The 12,838-nt window shown below is 39.9% G+C and overlaps 1 pseudogene; it reads left to right on the top strand.

The window, feature by feature from the left end:
- The first annotated feature begins 274 nt into the window (after window positions 1-274).
- On the top strand, window positions 275-763 carry LOC101333655 (large ribosomal subunit protein P1 pseudogene; annotated as a pseudogene).
- Window positions 764-12,838: the final 12,075 nt, after the last annotated feature.

The raw sequence follows: 12,838 nt of genomic DNA on the forward strand, positions 1-12,838 counted from the left end.
TTCACATATGCTTTTGCAAGAGACTAGCCCTGGGCAGGGGAAGAAAGAGCAGTCTTTTTTGTCCCATGCATTCTCCAGGAAGAATTTCTTAATAAATGCCTCACCCCACAGGGCTTGCAGCATCTCTCAATGGTCCAGCCTAGCACTAGGTGAGCGCCCGCGGGCACAGCGTGAACAAACCAGCTCCCTTTCCTTTCTCTCCTCAGTGCAGACAAGCCAGGATGTAATTTCCAAAATGAACCGTTCTACAAAACAACAAAAATAAGCAAAAGAGCTTTTCCTCAGCTTCCGCTAAGGTGCTCGGTCCTTCCGAGGAAGCTAAGGCCGCGTTGGGGTGAGGCCCTCACTTCATCCGGCGACTAGCACTGCGCCCGACAGACCCTGCCTAGCCCTCGCCTGCACCATGGCCTCCGTCTCGGAGCTCGCCTGCATCTACTCGGCCCTCATCCTACACGACGATGAGGTGACGGTCACGGAGGATAAGATCAATGCCCTCATTAAAGCAGCCCGTGTAAATGTTGAACCTTTCTGGCCAGGCTTGTTTGCAAAGGCTTTGGCCAATGTCAGCATCGGGAGCCTCATCTGCAATGTGGGGGCAGGTGGACCTGCCCCAGCAGCTGGTGCTACACCAGCAGGAGGTCCTGCCCCCTCCACTACTGCTGACCCAGCTGAGGAGAAGAAAGTAGAGGCAAAGAAAGAAGAATCTGAAGAGTCTGATGATGACATGGGCTTTGGTCTTTTTGACTAAACCTTGAGTAGCACGTTCAATAAAAAGCTGAGTTCTTTAAAAAAAAATAATAATAATAAGCAAAGGCAATGCAAAACTATAAAGATGAATGATATTAGTATAAAGTGGAAGTGTCCAATCTAGGACATCTGAAGCCTGCAAAGAAACAATGGTGGCAAAGGAGAAAAAACATAAGAGTTAAGCTAACTCATCTTGCTATAAAGTCTTTTGCTATAAAGGTTTTTTTGGTCTTACACTGGATATTTGTGCTTGGATATGGTATGTATACTGAAGACCCTCCATTTTGGTTGTAATGTGTTTTTGTTTTATTTTGTTTTGTTTTATTGAATTTTTTTATTTTATTTTTTATACAGCAGGTTATTAGTTATCTGTTTTATACATATTAGTTTATACATGTCAATCCCAGTCCTCAATTCATCCCACTACCTCCCCTCCCCACTTTCCCCTCTTGGTGTCCATACATTTGTTCTCTACATCTGTGTCTCTATTTCTGCCTTGCAAACTGGTTCATCTGTACCACTTTTCTAGATTCCACATATATGCGTTAATATACGATATTTGTTTTTCTCTTCTGACTTACTTCACTCTGTATGACAGTCTCTAGGTCCATCCACGTCTCTACAAAGGACCCAGTTTTGTTCCTTTTTATGGCTGAGTAATATTCCATTGTATATATGTACCACATCTTCTTTATCCATTCGTGTGTCGATGGGCATTTAGGTTGCTTCCATGACCTGGCTATTGTAAACAGTGCTGCAGTGAACACTGGGGTGCATGTGTCTTTTTGAATTATGGTTTTCTCTGGGTGTATGCCCAGTAGTGGGATTGCTGGGTCATATGGTAATTCTATTTTTAGTTCTTTAAGGAACCTCCATACTGTTCTCCATAGTGGCTGTTATCAATTTACATTCCCACCAACAGTGCAAGAGGGTTCCCTTTTCTCCACACCCTCTCCAGCATTTGTTGTTTGTAGATTTTCTGATGATGCCCATTCTGACTGGTGTGAGGTGATGCCTCACTGTAGTTTTGATTTGCATTTCTCTAATAATTAGTGATGTTGAGCAGCTTTTCATGTGTTTCTTGGCCATCTGTATGTCTTCTTTGGAGAAATGTCTATTTAGGTCTTCTGCCCATTTTTTGATTGGGTTGTTTTTTTTTTAATATTGAGCTGCACAAGCTGTTTATATATTTTGAAGATTAAGCCTTTGTCTGTTGATTCGTTTGCAAATATTTTCTCCCATTCTGAGTGTTGTCTTTTTGTTTTATTTAGTGTTTCCTTTGCTGGTAATGTGTTTGTTTTAATGTGTAAAACGTGACTAGTAACTCCTACTTTATAGGACTGTTATAAGAATTATAATTTGTGAGCAAATGTGAGGCATTTTTTAACCTGTTGAAGCAGTTTTGATCAAGAACACCATGTTACACACTGTTACAGTTGGCAGGGCCTTGCAGGGATGTGCAATGCCCCTGTTGTTAGTTCAGAGCTCTTGAATCCATTCAATCACAACACTATCTGTGACATCTCCAGTGAGTGCTGCTTTGTGTCCGAGAATCTGGCCATGACTCACACGTAATAAATTAAAAAACCAAAAAGTTTTACGTGGTCCAACAGCCCTATGCCTTTTAAAGGCACACTGTCCCCCAAGATCTTGCCCCTCCCATCTCTATCCAATTTTCTATTTCTCTCTTAAATGAGATTTTCGTGTTTGCTTCATTTGGATAGCACTGATGTCAGGCTCCTATAACCCACTGAAGCCAGCCAGTCCCTCCCTGGTTTAAGTGTCTCAATTCTAGACACAACTCCTTTCCCCTTTCCTATTCTTCCCATAAGGGAGGTGTTCTTGTCAAATGAGTGTAGTTTCCCAATATCTCAAGCATTTAAAAATAATCCTATATATGCATATATTATACGCAAAAATTCACGCCATCGTATTGCCTGAGATCCATCCTGTGAACGCAGCCAGGCATGTTAGGTCCCACAAGTCACCACCGCGGCCAACGCAAAGCCTCATTAAGGGCGTAAAGAAGGACTGAGAGAGACAACCCTCACCCTCTCCACTGGGAAGTAGGGTTAAGTCAGAGAGTAGAGCAGGAGGGCCAGGAAAAAGCCTCCTGCAGTCTGGGCCTTGCATCAAATATGAGGCAGTGATGGTCTACCCCAGAGGGAGGGGCAGGAGAGCTGAGAGGGACCCACAACGAGATGCAGGAAACTTAAGACCTTTTGTGTCTAAGGGTGAGGAGAACTGACCAAAATTCTCCAACACGCCATACCCCACACTACCTCTTTTACGCACAATGACCAGCATTCAATAAAAAAATATTACACTATGCATGAAAAAGCAAGAAAACACATTGTCAAGAATCAACAGTCAATAGATGAAAACCCAGGCATGGAACAGATGTTAAATGATCAGACTGGGACTTTAAAGTAACCATTCCTATCGGCCAGCAGCAGCAGAATAGGATCGACAGCCCTCTCATTATTCAAGCAGTGGTTCTCAAAGTGTGCTTGGAAGATCAGCAGCAGCAGTAGCTCCAGGGAACTTATGGGAAATGCAAATTTGGGGCCTCACGCTATACCCACAGAATCTTGGAAGGGGGCTCAGCAATTTGGGGTTTAACAAGCCTACCAGGTGATTGTGGTACATGCTAAAACTTAAGAACCACTATACTAAAACAACTGAATTCACTACCGTAAATAAAGACAACATAGGGTTCAGCTATCTCCACTCGTTAATTCCATTAAATATTTAGAATGAAATAATAGCAATGCAACATGGACATTTTCAGAAAACAAAGGAAAGTGGAACAGTTTTGAACTCATTTCAGGAGACCAGCCTAAGCCTGATACCAACCTGAGAGAGACATTATAGGAGAAGAAAACTATAGACCAATATCCCTCATGAACTCATATATTCAAAATGTTAGCAAAATATTAGATAATTTAATCTAACAATGTATAAAAAAGATAATACATCATGACCAATGAGATTTATCCCAGGAATGCTAAGTTGGATTGACAATAGAAAATCAACCGTGCATATTAACAAAATGAAAGAGAAATGTTATATGATCCATTTAATAGATGCAGACAAAGCATTTGACAAAAATTTATACCCATTAATGTTAAGGATTTCCCATCAAAGTAGGAGTAGAAGAGAAATCATAAATTTAATCAAAGGAGTCTACAAAAAACCAATGCTAACTTCCTACTCAATTGTGGAACATTAGTCATAAAGCTTCTGGAACAGTGCTTGGTACAAAGTAAGCACTACAAAAGAGTTTACAAAAATAAAGAATTACACAGGTCTCTATTTTGCCTTGCCAGAAATGCTACAAGTAACTACATGTTGTGAAAATTTATGATATAATATTAACTTTTATCCTGCCAAAAATTAGATGTTCAGTAGATGTTCTTTTTTTGTTGTTGTTCTTGGATCCCTACATTTTTAAAAAATTCTCATTATATTTGGTTGTGAAATTTAATCATGTTCTAAACACTTTAGTACAGGAAAAGAGAGATTTTTTTGGTCATAAAATTATTTTTAAACATTATTACTCTTTTCTTCCTTTCTAAAGAATGGATAATGCCTTCCTATTTTCACTGACTGAAAAGCTTTACAGCAAAAATACAAGTTTCTGATGGTGTGACTGTGTGCGTTTCTGAGAGAGGGTGAGCCTGTATGTATTTTATGTGTTCTGCGCGTCAGGGTCCCTTTCATCTTGTCCTAGTTTATGTGTCCACCTGAATGCAGCTGGGACTTTACTTGCAGCATCAGATGTCACTAAAGCACAGGCATTTGGTGGTGGCACAGTAGTTCCAACTGGACCTTAGTGTCCCATAATGTTTCCCAATACAGACATTAAAAAATCAAAAACCAATTTAAAGAAGTGCAATATCTCTCTGCTTCTCTTTAGGTGCCGGAAGGGTAAGAGGTTTTCTTTCTTAAGAAGTTATCTTAAGAGTTATGAATTACTCCTAACTCCTATTTCACATTCACTGAACTTCAGTTCTCTCATCAGAAGGAAAAAGAAACCCACCTTTATCCGTAATAATTTATATCCTCCCTACAGCCCTGTGATATGATACTAATATTACCCCCATTTTATGGATAAGCAGACTGAGTCAACATGAGATTAGGCAATTTAAAGTGCCGTAGCTAGTAAGTGGTAAAGTTTTGAACCCAGGTAGACTGACTCCAGACTTCCAGCTCTTCAACAACTCATGTACTGCCACTCAAATTGAAATCATTTGCTTGAAGTCTTTATTAAATCATAGGTTTCACAAAGCCACCAACTATTTACCTGGCTCCCAGGGCATAGAATAGATACCTAAGAAATAGATGAATGAATGAACCATATCATGTAGCTATTCTTATCCCTGATTTACAAATGAGGAGACTGAGATTAAAGAAGCCAAAATAGTCTTCTCAAAATCAAGCAAATACAGAGTACATCCAGGATTTGAATCTAAACCACTCTGACTCCAAATCTTTTCCTCATTCCCTTTATAGCACAGCACACTAACTCTTCTTTAGAACTCTGGAAACCTCCTGATAATTAGTTGACCGCAAAAAAGCACTGGGGAGAATTTGTCCTTTTGAGGGGTTGTATATGACACCACTTTTGTCATGAGGCCTTTATAAAAGAAGGCAATCAACATCACCTGCTGGTGACGGCAGTAGCCTTGAGGTCCCTGATGATGATGATTCCTATGATGAAGAATTAGTAATGGGATGGGGGGAGAGAGCAAAGTTCTACCCCTAGGACATAATATTTTTAACCTCAATTAGTCCATTAGGCATTATGTACACAAACTTTGATATGTTCTGTAAAACAGATCTGCTACTTTAATGGTCAGACATTATCTGGGCAAGTGATAAATTCATTTAATTCAGTAATAAAACAACAGATATTGACTCTGAACTGTCATTGACATAGCACTACAGGACTTCCCTGGTGGCGCTGTGGTTAAGAATCCACCTGCCGATGCAGGGGACACGGGTTTGAGCCCTGGTCCGGGAAGATACCACATGCCGTGGAGCAACTAAGCCCGTGCGCCACAACTACTGAGCCCACGTGCCACAACTACTGAAGCCTGCACGCCGAGAGCCCGTGCTCCGCAACAAGATAAACTACCAAAATGAGAAGCCCACGCACCGCAACTAAGAGTAGCCCCTGCTCACCGCAACTAGAGAAAGCCCGTGAGCAGCAACGAAGACCCAATGCAGCCAAAAATAAATAAAATTTTAAAAAAAGAAATAGCATGCACAATCTAGTTTACAGTTGTTTATTTTTAAGAAATTTTAAACTTTTCACTAACCACTTTGACACTACATGAAATATCCTTAATACAAAAGAGGGTAAAATAAATTTAAGATAGACAGGCTGGACTGAAAGATATCAGTACAATCATAATAAAATATATAAAGGAAGTAAATCAGATTCACTTGTATTCTTTATGGATTCAGAGGTAAAAATGAAAATTCATATTTTAGCAGATAGCTAATTATTAGTCTAATAAGAAGAGCATTCATGTCACCAACAACAAAGTCAAAAAGACATTCTCTTAATGGTGATGTTCAATGTAGTTCTTTCCTGTTACGTCCAATTGTTTTCTTCTTAAAGAAGGAAACTAAAAAGAACTGGAAAAGCAGTTACCATTCAGAGTCAGCTGCAGGCATAGCCACAGGGTCTATGCACGTAAATAATGGTCTGATGCTGTCCAGACAGGCTGATGACTCATTCCCAGACTTGCTCTCTAGATAGAATCGTCATTACCGGAAAATTTCACAACTTTCTGCCTCAGACTAAGAAATCACCCAAGTATGTTTAATGAACAAATAAAACATTTGCTTTGCGAGTTTGAGTGATTCAATCTAATGCTTCAATCTTCTGATCAGTAAAAGACTAAAATACCTTCCACTAACTCTTAAAGTAGCAAGAAAAGGAAGTGGCATCAGTAAGATGTGTGCTGACAAAATAACCTGTGACTCAAGGCCAAACTAAAGTACATTGTCCTTACTTTCTCTCCTTTCCTTCCTTGCTTCCTTTATTCACTCATTCAACAAATATTTATTGAGCACCTATCATGAGCAAGGTCAAGTGTGTGGCTATGTCTACTGTGCTCTCAGCACGCATCAGGAAGCTAGGACACCATACTGAAATATGGTGGTACATGGTGGACGACGTTATTCTTTCCACTTATGTTTAGCCTATCAACAACTGTGATTAAGTGGGGTTGCTTGAAGAGAGCTTCTAGCTGGGTAATCAGATAAGACATCTGAGACCCTTCTTGCCTCTCCTCAGGACCAGCAATCCATTTACAACTCCTTTTTAAAAAATATACTAGCCTTCTGCTTCTCTTTGTTTTCCTCTTAACTAGAATGGAGATATTCCATTATGCAACATTTCAATAATATATTTATGTCCTTATATTTTGATCTCATGGGTCTTGCAAAATACCAGTCTTGGATAAACCCACTTATTGATTCTCTACTTGCTTATATTCATTGTTGGCATTCCAATACCTTTTTTTTCCCCCATATAATTCTGCAGTCACATTACTCAGCAGTGACTGTTTTAAACCTTTTCCATTTTCCTGGAGCTTCCATCCCTGCTACTTTCCACATTGTCCTTGGTGTTAGTAGTTCATATTACCTAGTCTCTCAGAGGGAAAGTAGGTGCCACCAGGTAACATTTCCTCCATCTCTAAATCACCAAACATCCCTTCTCTCTTCACCCATCTCCACCCTCTCTTTTGGCGAGAGAGGAGATGGTCCTCCTCCCTGTAAAATTCAACATCTCCCAGCTGTGACTGAGAGGCTACCCTCTCCCACCTTCCCAGGAACTTTACACAATCAAAAATTTTTTTCTCTGCAATAGTTTCTAATTTTCCCTTAAGCCTGAATATTGTCAATTGCTTTTAAGCTCTCTCAAGCCTCTCTCAGAGAAAAAAACTAAAACTCTTACCTCATCACTCATTCCCCTTCAGCTACAACAGGCTTGTCAACAACATTGTGCATATTTTGCTGTTTCCAATTCTCATTTCATCATCACCAGTCAGCACTCTAATTTGGCTTGAACGCCCACCACTTCCACCAAACAGCTTTCATCAAGGTCCCTAGTGACCTCCATGTTACTAAATGGAATTTTTCTTTTAGGTTTTCATCTTATTTGATTTCTCAGTAGCATCTGACGATGTTGAATGTATCTCCTTCTTAAGACACTTTCTTCTCTTGATGTGCTATAGCACATTCTCCTGGCTTTTCCCCTATGTTTGGCCATAGCTTCTTGGTGTCCTTTACACGCTCTTTCTCTTCTACCCTGGAAGTAATTCTTGGCTTTCCTCCGGACCAAACCTAGGCTCTTTTCTGCTTTCACGCTTCCCCCTAAGCAATTCCATGGTTTAGTTACCATCCATATGTCTAGATTGGACGTAAATCTCACGTACCTCCTAAGATATCTCCCAACTGCCTCCTTATTTTTTTCTTGGTCAGCATCCCACCTAGACTCAACTACACCTCTACTTCAAGTTGAATATGGAGGTTAACTTGGGTGTTAAAGGTTGAGGAGAATTTTACCAGGTGGAATACAGAAGTAGAGGAAATTATTCCAGATATTGAAAATGGCAAAACAAAGGCATAAATTCATAAGAAAAGATCAAGGTGAATTTTGAAATTGGTAAATAACCTGCTTGACATGAGCACAAGCTTTAAAAATAGGGTCACAGAGGCACTGGGCTGTCAGATAAGGAGCCCAGTCCCCACTCAAAAGATAAGAGTATTCCTATGATGGTTTTCAGTGAGGGTCATATGGTATCAAAACAGTGGTTAAGATGACAAACCTCAGGGCCTTATGCAGGGTGGCTTTAGGGAAAGAGACTGTAGAAGCTGGAACATGAAATCGGGATATAATTATTTTAGGTTTCCTGTTTTGGGGTGATAAAGGCCTCAATCAAGATGACAATGACAGGGCTTCCCTGGTGGTGCAGTGGCTAAGAATCTGCCTGTCAATGCAGGGGACACGGGTTCGAGCTCTGGCCCAGGAAGATCCCACATGCCGTGGAGCAACTAAGCCCATGCGCCACAACTACTGAGCCTGCACTCTAGAGCCTGCAAGCCACAACTACTGAGCCCATGTGCCACAACTACTGAAGCCCTTGTGCCCAGAGCCTGTGCTCCACAACAAGAGAAGCCACGACAATGAGAAGCCCGCGCACTGCAACGAAGAGTAGTCCCCGCTCACCGCAACTAAAGAAAACACGTGCACAGCAACGAAGACCCAACACAGCCAAAAATAAATAAATAAGTAAATAAATAATTTATTAAAAAAAAAAAGCTGACAATGACAACTGGAAGAATGGGCCCAGAAAACATACTGAAAGACAGCAACAAAATGTGATACATGGAACATGCAGCAGATGAAAATTCAGGCTGAAAACTCTCTTGAAGGTTGAAGGTAATCACAAAAAGGGAGTCACTATTTAACGCTTAGAAGGCGATTTGAAAACACGGATCTAGCATCTTGGAAAGAGGCCTGGGGTGTTCTTATTAATTTAAAAGTCACACTCCAAGAGACGGGAGCTGAAAATTTCACAGCTGACTTTTCCAAAGAGAAGCATAAGTAGAGAAATGGAAGAGAAGAAAGTCAAGGCTAAAATCTTGGGAGGTATATAAAATGTTAAGGAAGGAAACAAACAAACAAACAAAAGACAAGCAAAGATGAATGTAATTTGTGCAGGGCCAGAGAAGCCAAGGAAAGGAAGCACGTCAAGAATGCTTCTGAGGAGCCACAGGGAGAGGAAAGGACATCGCAAATTCCCTTGCAAGGGATTAGGAAGAGATTGATGAAAGCAGCTCGGTCTTTGAAGAATGTTGTGGTTAAAGGAAGAAAAAAGTTACAAGATACTAGTCTAAGGAGAGAGTCAAACCGGTGAAAAGTTTATGTTTTTGCTTGCTTACTTTAGGCTAAGGAAAACCTGACAGCACATTTATACAGTGTGGAGGGGCAATTATTGGAGAGGTTTTGGCAAAAATAGCTCAGTTGTGAGGACCTGAGAATGAGGTACTCAGGAGTCTGGATGAGATAAAGTTTTAGGGCACTGTTGGAAAAGAAAGATAAGGGAGGAATCAGATCACCTGCAGTTATTCATCTCCTAAAATGGCCACGTACAAAACAGAAAAGAGGGGCTGCCAAGGTAGTTTTTTAACATTTCTTTTGAAAAGTGATTAATGAGTTTTGCCCAAACGATTGTTATATCTGTTATGTTTAGAGAAGTCTGACCCTGGGAAGGCAAATAGGTTTAATCTGTCACGTCAATTCCAATTGATTAGTAAACCTGCAGTGCTATTGGAAAGGATTATGAAACCTGTTCTAGCTCAGTAGGAGAGTGCCCTGTGATTGATTAGCAATGTCTACTTTGGGCCAAGCATAGAGGGTTGATATATTTGCTAACTCTGGAACCATAACTATTAGTTATTTAGTCTAATCTTCTGATGTACAGATCAGAAGCAAGACAGCATTTAGATATTCATCACAGGTTTATAGGAAAGTAGAAATGTTAGGCAAAGTCATCCACTTGAAGATTCCTTAGCTGAAAGATGTGGACTTTGGAACCCAGGTTTTGAAAGCTGCAGAATTCAAGCAGAAATACCAGACCTCATTCATTTTTCTAAACTGTTTCAGATTTCAAGTCTGTTTCTTCCTCCCAAATTCATCTGGAATTGGCTTGTAACACATTTGAACTTTACATTTAAAAAATATACATACAACCAAAATTTGCACCACTATCCAAGACTGGTTGTCTGATATTCTCTTCAGTAGAAAGAATACTATTCTGGATCAAAAAGCTTTCAAAAGGTACTCTTTACAGTGGGATGAAGCAAGAGAGAATGACAGAGAGGGAGGAGAGCAGCAGCATCTCTGTGTAGCGAGAGGTCTCTGCAGATGAGGAAGGGCTGGTGGAAGCACCATGACAAAACACCTTCTATAGTGCCAGCCCCTATCGTGTAAATATTGGTCAGGGGCCCTGGGAAGAAGGCAGGGTATGGTTGGGACAACACAGTCCTGTTCATTTGCTTCAATGTCTCAATTTAACTGGAGGTAGAAGTTAGCTATAGAAAAGAAAATCAGAAGGTCCATCATTTTAGTAAAGATATGTTACTAAGAATATAAATATTGATGTATTTCTTGAGTATAGTTAACTTTTTGGTTAGCACTGTTGAAACTAAGCTCTATACTTAATAGTTGCATTCTTGTTTTCTATACTTGTGTTATAAAATTCCTCTGCTATTAAGTAGTACATTGTTCATGTGAAGCTGTTTTTAAAGGAAACACAGTTCTGTCTTGATAAATATCAGGAAACTACCAGATGTTTCCTACTGTCTAAGCCAAACCAGCCAACAGTATGATCATGCTGTCCCTGACATAGTCATGAACTGTATACCACCCATGGCCTCCCCTGTAATACAGAGTTCAATGCTCTGGCACACAGCAAAATGTGCAATTTAAATAGTTAGAAAACAAAATGAAACAAAAACAAGAGGAACATCATTCTAATGTTATTTTACCTTTCTTACCTAAAAAATGCTATTTTTTTCTATTCAAATTCTTAATCCATAGAAGAATAGACTTCCTTTCTAATATCTTCCAAAAATAGAACAGAATTTACATTTTTTCTCTTCTGAAAGTGGAGAGTTATTTAAGAGATTAGAGAGAGAAAAAGCTAACTTGTTCTTTAAGAATAATATATTAAGAAAGGCTAGTTGTTAAGCAAGTTTCTTATTTTAATAACCCAGGCTGAACCCTTGCTCAGCCTGCATTCTAGCCTTGGGGCTATCTGGACAGGGGAGAGATAGGGAGGGAATACAGGGTTTCAGACAGAGTAAATGGCATATGTAATGACTGGGAGACAGAAAAGCTTAAGGCATACTTAGCTATCAGCCAGCGGTCCCCTGGATAGGTATATACAGAAAAACAATGGGAGGAAAATATAACATGGTGGATTCAAAAGGTGTGGTGTGGCACTTTGAAGCCAAGCTGAGTAGTTTCTACTTCTATCAGCAGATAATATAGGGCCATTGAAGGCTTTTGAAAAAGGAAGTGTATTATTGGATCACTAGTGAGATTCCTCATGAAGAGGCGTAGAGAGACAAGTGTGAAAGGCAGGGGTCATGGCATGTCTGTGTATAAGAGCCTGGAAAGAGTTGCTAATAAAGAAGCTGGAAAAGCTCCAAGAGGCAGAGGCAGCTGGAGGAGCATGACGGGTGAGATTTCAAGATCAAAGGAGGAAAGGACTTTGAGTGTAAAGCAGATTCCAATGATAGAGAAGGTCACAAGGGATGAGAATTTAAATGCCCTGGATTTGGCAGTTGGGAAGTCATGTAGAGATACAAGCAGCTCATGCAGCTCAATATCAAAAAAACAAACAACCCAATCCAAAAATGGGCAGAAGACCTAAATAGACATTTCTCCAAAGAAGACATACAGATTGCCAGCACACACATGAAAGAATGCTCAACATCACTAATCATTAGAGAAATGCAAATCAAAACTACAATGAGGTATCACCTCACACCAGTCAGAATGGCCATCATCAAAAAATCTAGAAACAATAAATGCTGGAGAGGGTGTGGAGAAAAGAGAACCCTCTTGCACTTTTGGTGGGAATGTAAATTGATACAGCCACTATGGAGAACAGTATGGAGGTTCCTTAAAAAACTACAAATAGAACTACCATATGACCCAGCAATCTCATTACTGGGCATATACCCTGAGAAAACCAAAATTCAAAAAGAGTCATGTACCACAATGTTCATTGCAGCTCTATTTACAATAGCCAGGACATGGAAGCAACCTAAGTGTCCATCAACAGATGAATGGATAAAGAAGATGTGGCACATATATACAATGGAATATTACTCAGCCATAAAAAGAAACGAAATTGAGTTATTTGTAGTGAGGTGGATGGACCTAGAGACTGTCATACAGAGTGAAGTAAGTCAGAAAGAGAAAAACAAATACCCTATGCTAACACATATATATTGAATCTAAAAAAAAAAAAGAAACAATGGTTATGAAGAACCTAGG

The sequence above is a fragment of the Tursiops truncatus genome, chromosome 9 (genome assembly GCF_011762595.2).
Source record: "Tursiops truncatus isolate mTurTru1 chromosome 9, mTurTru1.mat.Y, whole genome shotgun sequence".
Lineage (NCBI taxonomy): Eukaryota > Metazoa > Chordata > Mammalia > Artiodactyla > Delphinidae > Tursiops > Tursiops truncatus.